This window comes from Athalia rosae, chromosome 5, assembly GCF_917208135.1.
Source record: "Athalia rosae chromosome 5, iyAthRosa1.1, whole genome shotgun sequence".
In the NCBI taxonomy this organism is placed as follows: Eukaryota; Metazoa; Arthropoda; class Insecta; order Hymenoptera; family Athaliidae; genus Athalia; species Athalia rosae.
This window is the reverse complement of record NC_064030.1, coordinates 10865347-10876997: the sequence shown is the minus strand read 5'-3', so window position 1 is coordinate 10876997 and position 11651 is coordinate 10865347.

Genomic DNA, 11651 nt, shown 5'->3' with positions numbered 1-11651 from the left:
CCAAGGTTCATTTTTCTTCCTTGGAAAGTGCCAGTTTTGCTTCTTTTTCGAAGATTCCATTTATGAATCGATCTTCAATCGCATCATCAACATCTTTAAATTCGCATTTTTTGGCCAACTCCTGTAGAGTTGCCGTATATTAGGCAATCGATTCATTTTTACTTTGAACCCCACGCCGAAATTGAGCTCTGAGCACCGTTACATTAACTTTTGGCTTCAAATAATCGGTCATTTTTTTAATCAGAGCCTTCAATTCCACTTCAACAGGTTTCTTTGGGGCACAGATTTTACAGATAGTTTCATATGTCTTTGCATTTACTTTTGTAAGTAGAATAGCTCATTTTTTGGTGTCAGCTGTAATATCGTTTGCTATAAAGTACAACTCCATTCTATCTGTAAATTGTTCCCAGTCATTCTTATGAATGTCAAAATCCAAACCTGCTTTGTATTCCATTTTTTTCTTTTTTTGGTGTTTCAATTTTGGTGCTCACCTTTGTTTGTTTTTTTTGTTGGCTCTTTTCTGGCGCTTGATCGGTTTTTGGAACTTTTTGAAGTTCGGTTTTGGCGTTCTCTTCAAGCTCCTCTTTTTCTTTTATCTCGGGTCGTTGATCGAATTTGTGTGCTTCTTGAAATTCACGTTTTAACACTTTTCGCAGTTTGTCCAATTTTTCAGACTCATCTGCCTCTATATTATACTCGTTTTTTAGCGTTCCAATCACTTGAGCTTTACTCAAATTGTATATCCACGAAAGTACACTGGTGTCTTCTTTCGTGTCACTTTTGGCACTATTGTCCGCCATTCACTTTTTTTTCCACTTTTATCCTCGTCGCCACTGTAGGATCGGGGAACAAGGAAAAGAAGGACACTCATGTATATGTAACAAATAGTAGTATTTATTCAGAAGTGATCGCTGTACGACACCTGAGCTATGACTGACTACTCATTGCTCTCTGTCGTGGTGTTCCCCCTCTTGGGGCTACTTATATCTAATACACATACATTACAATAACAAAGAAACATAGTTCAGATTAACCAACCTATGAAAATTTAACCAAGGCTTCAAGGAACCTGAGGAAACTATGCGAAAGTCCAGGTGTTCTAAAGATCGCCATGCCACTAATTGGTTGTGGATTAGATAACCTATCTCGGGAAAAGGTAAAGAAAATCATCGATCTTGTATTCACAAGTTCATTCCAAATTCTCGTTTGCAAATTACCAAACAAAACTTTTCGAAACTCTGTGCTCCAAGACGAAAAAAAAGAACCCAACACAGATGCACCTACAGAGGAAACAAATAGAAAACTTATCTCCTACGAAAAGGATGAAGAGCCTATAACAGAAATAAAGACAGAATACGTCACAGACGAAGAAGTGGACCCCAGAATGGATGAAACGGACAGGGAATTGTTTACAAACGAAGAAGATTCGGACACCTCAGATGAAGACGCGCCTCAAGTCAACCCAACTTACCAACCACGAGAGCCCGGTAAAATATGTGAAACAAAAGATAAATTGTCAATACAAAAAGACAATTGCGTATTTTTTATTACAACGGATGGAGAAGCATGTGACGAAGGAGCAAAGTACCCATCATCTAATCAAAAACTTCCAAGTTTTGGCCGAATCACCCTAAATAAAGCTAAGACCCATTCAACAAACGGGCGATATTATATAGGGTTACTATTGAAATCTAAAATTTACGAAAATCTTAAAAACGAAAACCTAAGAGAATCCATGAAATCCTTATTGGACGTTATTTTGGAATCAAACTTGGCATCCATTTTCATAGCAAAAACTCTGCATATCGACTCCATATCCTGGAACGAAATCCTGACCATTTTGAAGAAAGCACTCACGGACATACCATGCATTATAACTATTTGCGAAGGACGAACTAGGACTCCAAGTCCAGAAGAAAGGAAGGGACTATACAAGAATATCACAAATCAGCTCTTGGAGGACATAAGGGCATAACAGAAACTTACGAACGAATTCGACAGAACTATTATTGGGAAAATATGAAAAGTCAAATTCAAGACTATATACGAGCATGCATAAATTGTCAAACAAAGAAATTAACACGGATGAAGACCAAACAACCAATGACGTTAACTGATACACCTGGAACAGCATTCGACAAAGTAGCTATAGACATAGTTGGGCCACTGTCTATCACGTCAAAGGACCACGAATACATACTGACTATACAAGACCAATTGACAAAATACTCACTTGCTGTTCCCCTGAAACTCACTGACTCTAGGTTAATTGCTGACGCTCTGGTGAACGAGTTTTTCTGTAAATATGGATCATCCAGAAAAATTCTAACGGATCAAGGGAGCAATTCGACCAGCTCCCTCATAAAAAATATTGCAAAAAAATTCCAAATCTAACAAATACGCACAACAACATTCCATCCTCAATCTAACGATTCACTCGACAGGTCTCATCATGTTTTAATTGAATATCTGAAACATTTCATAGATCAAAATAACGAGTGGGACGAATAATTGAATCAAGCCATGTTTTCCTTTAACACCAGTGTTCACGAAGAAACGAAGTCTACACCCTTCGAATTAGTATTTGGAAAACTAGCACGACTCCCATCTGTTCATCGGATTGCAAATGAAGAACGAAATGAAACCTACCAAAAGTATCTCTTGGACCTTGCTCATAATGAGAATAACCCAAAGCATTGCTCGCAAAAATCTAGTTCAATCAAAACAGAGGTCCAAGAGGTATTACGATAGGAAAATCAATCCCTTAATATTAAGACCCGGCGATCAAGTATTCCTATTTAAGGAACCGCGAAAGGGAAAGTTAAGTGATCACCACAGGACCTCATGAGGTCCTAGAACTACTCCCAAATGAAAATGTTAAATTGAAGGTTGAAAACAAAGAAAGAATCATTCATAGAAATAAACCTAAATCACGAAAGGAAAATAACTGAACAGTATTCGGAAGTTATCCAAAATTCTCTTCAACTTTTCCATATGACTGGAAACCCATAAGTGCATATTATATAAGTGCAATAAATATCACATCTCCATCATATTGCTTACCCTCTCCTTCGAATTGCTTAGAGATAAGATGGAAATAGTTACCATGACAAATGAAACTATATATATGTAAGAACTCGAAAATAACTTTACTAAGCTATGGGAAAAGTATACGGATAGGCGAACACAGACCTACTGCAAAATATATAGATATCATAAACTTTGCCCAAAGCCACCCAGGAATAAGCATAGATATAAGGAGTGAATTGAAATTTCAACACTAAAACAGCAAAATCTGAGCAGCGCCCTATCCCATTCAACTGCTTATTGTTTTCAAAAGACACTTAACCAGTACACATCATACATGTAGGTAAATGTGTAGGGTTGTTGTTTATTCACTTCTCTTTCCACCTTTAAAATCATATTAGTACGAACCTATTTTAAGAACATATCACTGATCTTAATTTTATATCTGGTGATGTATGCACCATTAGCATTAACTCAACACATAGAAAAAGAAAATAATAAGGGAAAATGAAAAGGGAAAATTGTTTTTCTAAAATTATATAAATGAATAAAAGTATATAGTAGACACTTCCAAAGATAAGATTACCCGTTTCAGTGTCGTGCTACTACCACTACTACTCTTAATCGTCATCCCAGCCAATGCACTTGTCGCCTATGACTGTAGGGGTGGAGCCCTTAACATAACAACGATAAATCTACTGGAACCACGAGAGTGCCACTTGAAGGAGCAGCAACCCGTGATCACTAAACCCTACGTTGAGTTACTGCAGTTGACGAATTTCAAAAAAACCAAAGCTATCCAATGCAGGATCGAGATACCGCACTGTATACTACTGTGGGATGCATTCGCACACGTCCATAACAGCACACGGTCGACAAGCATACCTCAAAGAAATGAGTCGAGAGGCTTGCTTACGGTTACGCGAGTACGGGATTGCTGAAGTTGCCCCAAATAAACCACTTACTAACATACCACAAAATGGAACAACCAGATTGGAAATGACGCTCGCAGGAAACGTGGAACCAGACGGGACATGCGAGGGCGCGTTCTACGACGACCTATACGGACAATGGTCTGATGTTGTTGTACAAGCAATAATAAAAATCACTTTATCATCCTATGACGCAACAATAAACTTGAAACATAACAAAATAACTTTCAAGAACGGATTAACCTGTGAACTCCAAAAGAAATATTGTTTTGACGAGGAAGGAGGGAATTCCTATTATGAGGATGTTCCAAACGACGAATGCAAATTCGAAGCATATGATGTCCTTCACGAAGGCTACGTCACCAAAATAAAAGTACCAAGCGAAAAGCGTAACCTACCAGACCCAGAGGTATATTCAATCGTCTCTAACGATATCGCCTTTTCACTGATTAAAACCACCGAAATCAAAATTTGTGGATACACCATATACAAAACTGAACATCCTAAATTACTGATTTTCGAAACCACAAGAGGCAACACTTTCAAATCCAAAACCAACATAGCCGTGGAAAATATAGACTTATTTTCATACGTCAACTCAGAATTTATATACCTGGAGAGACATATACGAAACCCACTCACGACCTTGTATCGGGATATCATATCCCAAAAATGCGAACTGGAAAAGAAGGTGCTGAGAAACGCACTCACTCTTGCATCATTGTGACCGAATGAATTCGCATACAACTTAATGAATGGATCTGGATACATGGCCGTTATAACCGGAGAGGTAGCCCACATAGTCAAATGCATACCGGTGGAAGCCAAATTGAGAATCGTTCAGGACTGCTATACCGAACTCCCAGTTACTGTGCGAAATACCAGTCTATGTATGACGCCCAAATCAAAAATACTGATCCAAGAAGCCACCCAACTGGAATGCAACCCACTTCTGGCAGCAATGTACCGAATTGACGACACCGGGTACAAATTTACACCAACGCCAACTAAAGTAATTCCGCCAAAGGGGTTACAACCTGCTTCGGGATTCACCTGGAAATATAGTAACCCAGGATCTTTAGGAACCAGTGGTATTCACGAGCAAAAAGATTTAGACAAACTACAAAATCATCTGTTATTCTCAGCAGAGAGACCAGGAATACTGAGTAATCTAGCGAGAGGAGTGACCGGAAAAACTGTTGATAACGCCGGACTCTCAATCTATAATCTGCTGAACGAAAACACGTTGAACAAAATAGCAGAATCTACTGGACAGAAAATTTGGAGAGGATTCGTTACGTTCGGATCAGCAACAGTCGGAGTAATGGGCATTTTCATAGTAATCCGCCTGATCAAGTCCGTCATAGATAAACTCATACATGGATACACGCTCCATCAAATGTACGGATGGAGTCTAAAACTATTGGCATCTTTTTGGACTTTTATAACTGACCTGCTGGTTTACCTATCAGAAAATCATGAAGCTGGCAGCGAAGATCCACCTATCAACCCAGGAAACCCAACAGAAACATGACCCCCACAAGTGCCTCCAAGGAATGCCCTATACCCCGATCTATCAGCAACAACAAACTACCCCACCACTGGAGAATTCAAACAACGGATCAAATGACGTAAACGCTGAGTCCAACTCTAGCATTTGACATTAAGGGGAGAGGTGTGACAGGCACAGAGATGCCGTCACCTATGATGGGTCCAGGCATTCCATCGACCCATACCTAAAAACTCACTCACTATTGTTTGAGAACCTAGGTAGAATTAGTTTTTTCTTCTGTGCATACATTCATATCAACCGCGGCCTAAAGTAATCTATCATATATTCCTAAAATTCAAACGCATATTTATAAGTCACGTGTTCATACTTACTAATTTAAACATATAAAATATCGATATCGACATAGACATATATATTGTGACGTATCCAGCCAACTCGGCACCAGGCTGCCAAAAGATGCGCGAGCAATAACGCCAACGCGACTGCGCGATAAATCATGACGTCACATACAGGTATATAAGACCGGCACACGATCGACTTGACAGCAGTACTTGGCAGAGCGCCTACTGACTCATTTGCACGCTGGCTGTCCGTCTTGGGCAGTTCAGTGAATTTAGAAGCATATATCCAAAAACTAGGTAGTTGTGCCATAGCGGCCTGCTAACCACAAACTCATATAAATCAAGCAATCAAGCTTAAACAAGCGCCAATACCGCTTATTATTAACATTGGCTATCCGTCTTGGGTAGACCAGTAAACTTAGGGTCAATTTCAAATAGAATACGCCTAAAATAAAATATAAAAGATAATAGAGAATCTCTGCTATTAAGTCAGCTCAAATTTAGTTTATATTTAGTTTGTATTTAATTTTACGTTATCCTTGTCAGCAATATTGTCATTTGAAACCAAAAGTATTATTTTGAATTACATACAATTGTTACATTAGAATCTGTTAAATATTTTTCACTATCTCTCTCCTTTATATGACCAAGTAGGATAGAGACAGCTTCGGCGGAACAAACCCCTCTAGTGGATGGCTCTGATAGCGAAATATCTATCCGAGTCCAAGGACTGAGCGGCTAGTGAAACCCAAGTCTGATTGACAGCGTCGGCAGATCAAATCCCTTTTGTGTATGGCTCTGATAGTGAAATATCTACCCGAGTCCAAGGACAGAGCGGCAAGTGAAACCCACGTCTGGAGCATAGGCATCCCTCACTTTAAACTCAGGAGACGGCTCTGGCAGCGTAAAAACCTGTCCCGAGTCCGTAATAACAATTCAGATAGCGACTGCACCCTAACAATTAGCCTCAAAACTCCTAGAGAGCTCAAAATAAAATCATTCGAGTAAACGACTCACACTTACTTAACTTTCGAGACACTCACACTTCGAAAAAAGTAACAATATATGTAGATATATATTGTTACGCTAGGGGAAATCTCTTCACGGGATCTCAGCGTATACGCATCGCATGGTCCAATAGGTAGGTAAGTGCCAGTCGAGTAGGGCTGCGAGATATATTGTCTTGCAAGAATTCTGAATTTTTTCTCCGAAAAAGCCCGCCAAGTCCTACTACCTCCAAATTTTTTCCATTTTTTTTTTAATTTAATTTATTGTTACAATCTTCATTGTTTTTTGATTCATTGAATTGATTTTCATCAATTGCTTCCCAATTTCGTCATCTTTCAAATAATTATTAGGGTTGTTTTATTTTCATTTCAATCTTCTCGAGAATTTCTATTCGTGTAGCAAAGTTCCATGTAATTTGCAGAGTAATTGATTTGGATTGTTTTTTTCCTATTATTCATGAATTCTTCTAATTAATCATTGGATATATTTTGATAGTAGTTACTGTTGAACATTTAATGTACTTGACGAACTTTTTTGCACTGTAGGTGCCTTTTGTGGGATTTCATAACTTTTTATATGTTCTCGAAGAAGATTGCAGTATTGATTACGGTTCTTTTAGTATCCTATTGTGGTTGGATCATCATCGGGTAAGGAAACATTCAGCTATTACCACATCTGAGTTGAACAATTATCAAAAGATTCCGTGAGGTACTAAGCGTTTCTATTCTAACGATTAGTCACTCTATAGGTTGAGTTTTTATACATCAGATCATGCGTCCAATTTGGATCAAGGCTTGATAGCTGCTATTTTGCGAATTGGCTTACATGGTTTTTTGGTTCACTAGGTGTATTTGTGCAATTATATTACAAGTCACCAGGCGCAGTATCCTTGGATCATTTGTTCGACGAAATGGATCTTGGATTCCAAGCTGCGTTTTATCAACGTTTCACAACATACCAAGGAAAGATCAGTTCCTTTTGGGTAATATAGTAGTAAGCGTCCAATTGAGCCGCATCAGTTAGCTTGATTTGTGATACCAAAACAGAAGATGATACTTCTTTCATAATCTGTATGATTGTGGGTGAGAGGAGAGCGTTAGTCATAATGAATTAGTAGAGTGAGTATGAACTACAAGAAAACAATTATGGTTGACTTATAAACAACTAAAAAGCAGATGACCATGTTTCAGTCTGGCTGCAGATTGCACCAAAGGGTAACGTAGAGGTTTTTTAACTACACACATTTAATTCACTTCAACTTCAGTTTATTTGTTTGAGAAAGCAGGAACTTTTGGTTTGTGGAATTGGAATTGAAACTGATACGTCCTTCAATATCGGTATTCTTAGATGAGAAAAGAAAATGTTAAACTTCATGAATCAGTATACTCGGTATGACGAAGGGCATAGATTGTAGTTGGCTCAGAAATGATTGCTAGACAGGTGACCTGGACATGATTGGGCTGCAGTTCGCACAGCCATAAATCTTGAATTGAAATCATTTCCATCTCCGCGATCTCTGCTAATTACAATCACCGATTATTCAACGAATTTTCTCCTTGTCAATCGTAATTGTGCCGGTATTATTAATTTGATGCGTTGAAGATTTTGTTGTACTTATGGACAATGTTTGATTTTCACATTTGCCGCTGCAAGAATAAGATGAACGTCGAACATATGATCCTTCTCATCAAAAATGTCGACATTGCCGGACGATGCTCGTTTTATTTATATCCGCCTACTGAACTTACCCTCGAATTATATTCGGTTATTGACTGGAGATCTTTGTTTTGTAAACAACGATAGTCAGTTCTGAGCCTGAATTTTGACTATGAACGGTGTTCGGGTAGGATATAAAGCATTATTTGCCCTGCGACGTGGCTTTTTAAAAATCAACCTTTTTAGTGGCCCCACATTGGGCGCCACTTGCGACGTAGAAGGTTTCCTATTTTCCCCCAGGCGGATTAGACCCGGAAAAACCCACGTGCCTTCGGCGCAATCTGTACGAAACTGAAAACGGAAAACGAGACGGAAAACGGAAAACGGAACGAAAAGATTGTTGGGCGCCAGACGCGTGTCGCGTCACTTAACGAAATAACAAAAACTTACGGAATAAACGAATACAGATCCGGCGGAGTGGCTGGCTAGGCACAGGCTGTTCAACAGCGAAATAAATGGTAGAGTGGCGTGGATCCACAACAACAATTCGGGCACAAATAAAATAACGATAACGTAACGTAATTTCGGGAGACTGTATTTTAACAAATTCGGTAGGAAATACAGAATCGGTAGATTTACAATAGGTCGAGAGTAACAAAATATAATTCGTTTAACGGTAGCGGGAGGTCATTTACGGGAGTACAGAATTATAATTTCGATATTCGAAAGGCCTACGGGAGTTTTACTGATTCTTTTACAAATTATCCGAACGTGCGATAATTACGAACGAAAGAAAAGGAGCGGTTTTACACGAAGCGCTTTTCCGTGGCTACTCTACGGTAACAGACGATAGATTTTCCAAATTGATCGGGAACGTAACGGAACGCAAGATTTACCGTAGGGGTAACAGATTACCCAAAGAATGACAAATTAAATACGGGAGAAAATATTACATAAATTATAACAAAATACCATACAGCATCACCAAATATCACCAAGGCTTTCCTTAACGTAGTACTTAACTTTTACTTAGTGACTCAACGTATTAACTGATGCCCCGTGCAGCAAATGCACGGGAGAAACGGTAGACGACCAATTAAAGGCTCAAAGAGCGAAAATACAAAACGTACGGTAACTGAATTCAGCCACGAGGTAAACCGGGAGGAATTACAAAATTGCCCAAAAAAAACCGAAAAACGTAACGGACCGGACCGTACCGAATTGCGGTGGGGCTCGTTCCCACCGACTTATCAAATTACGGGATGCAGTGGGCCTTTTACCCACTGACTTACACTCTAAATTTACGGGATGCAGTGGGCCTTGTACCCACTGACTTACACACAAAATAAACTGCGGTGGGGCTAGTTCCCACCGACTTACAAAAACAATCAAACAAAATACGTAATATTTCAGGCAATTTGCAATCCCCACGTGGCTACTTCGTGCCTCTCTCTGAAGGTGGAAAACCTTACCTCAACGAAGGAGTTCGGCACCCACTGACTCTAACTTAATACAAATGTTTTAACTGATTCTAGATTTAAATATACTGTAACTAAAGGGCGGATGGGACTGAATCTAAATACAACGGTAGCGGTAGCGTTAGGTGAGAAACGGTAGCGAGAGACGGTAGATTTTGGAAGGCGGAAAAGGAAGATCTGAATTGGTGAGGAAGGATCTAGCCAAAACGTCCTGTCTGATCGACGGTATCTCGTAGAGTAGGACGAGTTGAGCGCCGGTGTCCAGGATCTTCTTACTCGGAAATCGTCCGGATTGGCGATTCCCTCTCCTAATTAGGCCACAGGTGTAGGGCGCAATTCTTCGGGTGACAATCGAATTTGCCTATTCGGCGCCTCTCCTCTCCTCTGACGTCATCATCCATGCTTCCTCATCGGCCGCGCTCGCTTTTGAATACTGACCGGCTGGCTGTCTGCGTTCAGAAGGCCATCCAAGGCTGCGTCGACTCAGGCACTTGGAGTCCTCATCCTAAGAGCAACATCTCTATTCTATGTCGTCTCGGGAGTCGGAATGTAGTCCTGGGCTCACTTGTGCCTCGGCTCCTACATGTCTTCCTAGGCAGAACGTCATCTCGAGAGGTTACCAAGTTTTACCCGGTGACGGGATCAGTTCCGGAACGGTAGATGTTATTTTGGTCTGGCTCCTGGCCAGTAAGTTACGGGACGGGAGGTGACACTACTCAGTTCATGCCACCCTATACGCCGCCTTCCGTAGCATCCATTCGTCGATAGCAGAGCGTCTTACGCACCTATCGTCTAGCGGGAGATCGTAGACGGGTCGTCTTGCGGTCCTATACGCTGGTAGCGATTCGGTAGATCGGGAGGCGGGAGATGTTGGCGATGCTGTCATCAGCTGGTGGTCCGGTCCACCACGGGAGAGTGCACATCGGTACTCTGATTGGCACGGATGACGTCAGAGTTGTACCCTTGGAGGAAAGGGCCCGGGAGGTCCTCGTAGGTCGTCCTGGCTCAACTCGTCGGTATTTTCCCAGGTCACATAAGAGAATATTCGGAACAACAACGAAAATTAGCTTCACATACGAAATATCTCTTATTTTAATTTAGCCTTGGTGATTCGTTTCGGTGTGCTGCCGTTTTCTAGATTATTAACGAAAAACGGGCGGAAATTCCGGGAGATTAGGGTGCCGTAGTAACGGGGCTGAAAACGCCACGTTACAGCCCTTGTATTTTGTTTCGATGAGTTTATTCGATTAGCCTGACATTCATTCGAACGACGATTTCGATTTCTGATTGCCAATTATTATGACATTGAAGTTGGCCTATCAACGGTACGTTATTTTGCCCCGTCGCTATATTGAAACCTGCTTTGATTTTTCTTTGACTTTTGGATACCGCTCCAACCGTCCTAGACCTCCAGACGACTACAATACAGCAATCACAATGCGACGTCAGAACTGAAAATAACATTGATGGTGTCTTTTGTTTTGAATACCCAATTATTACCATTCATTGCAATCACTTGCAGGCAGTACTTCGCTCACATGACATTCTCATACCGTGCGTTTCACGTGAAAGTGGCCGCGATCAGAGCATGCGTCGAAATATTCGAATTTCTCAGTCTCCGAGCGAGCCCGAGCCTTTTTATTGCTGGAGTCAGCGTAGCCACCGGCGTGGGCATGATGTTGTGAGATGTCACTTA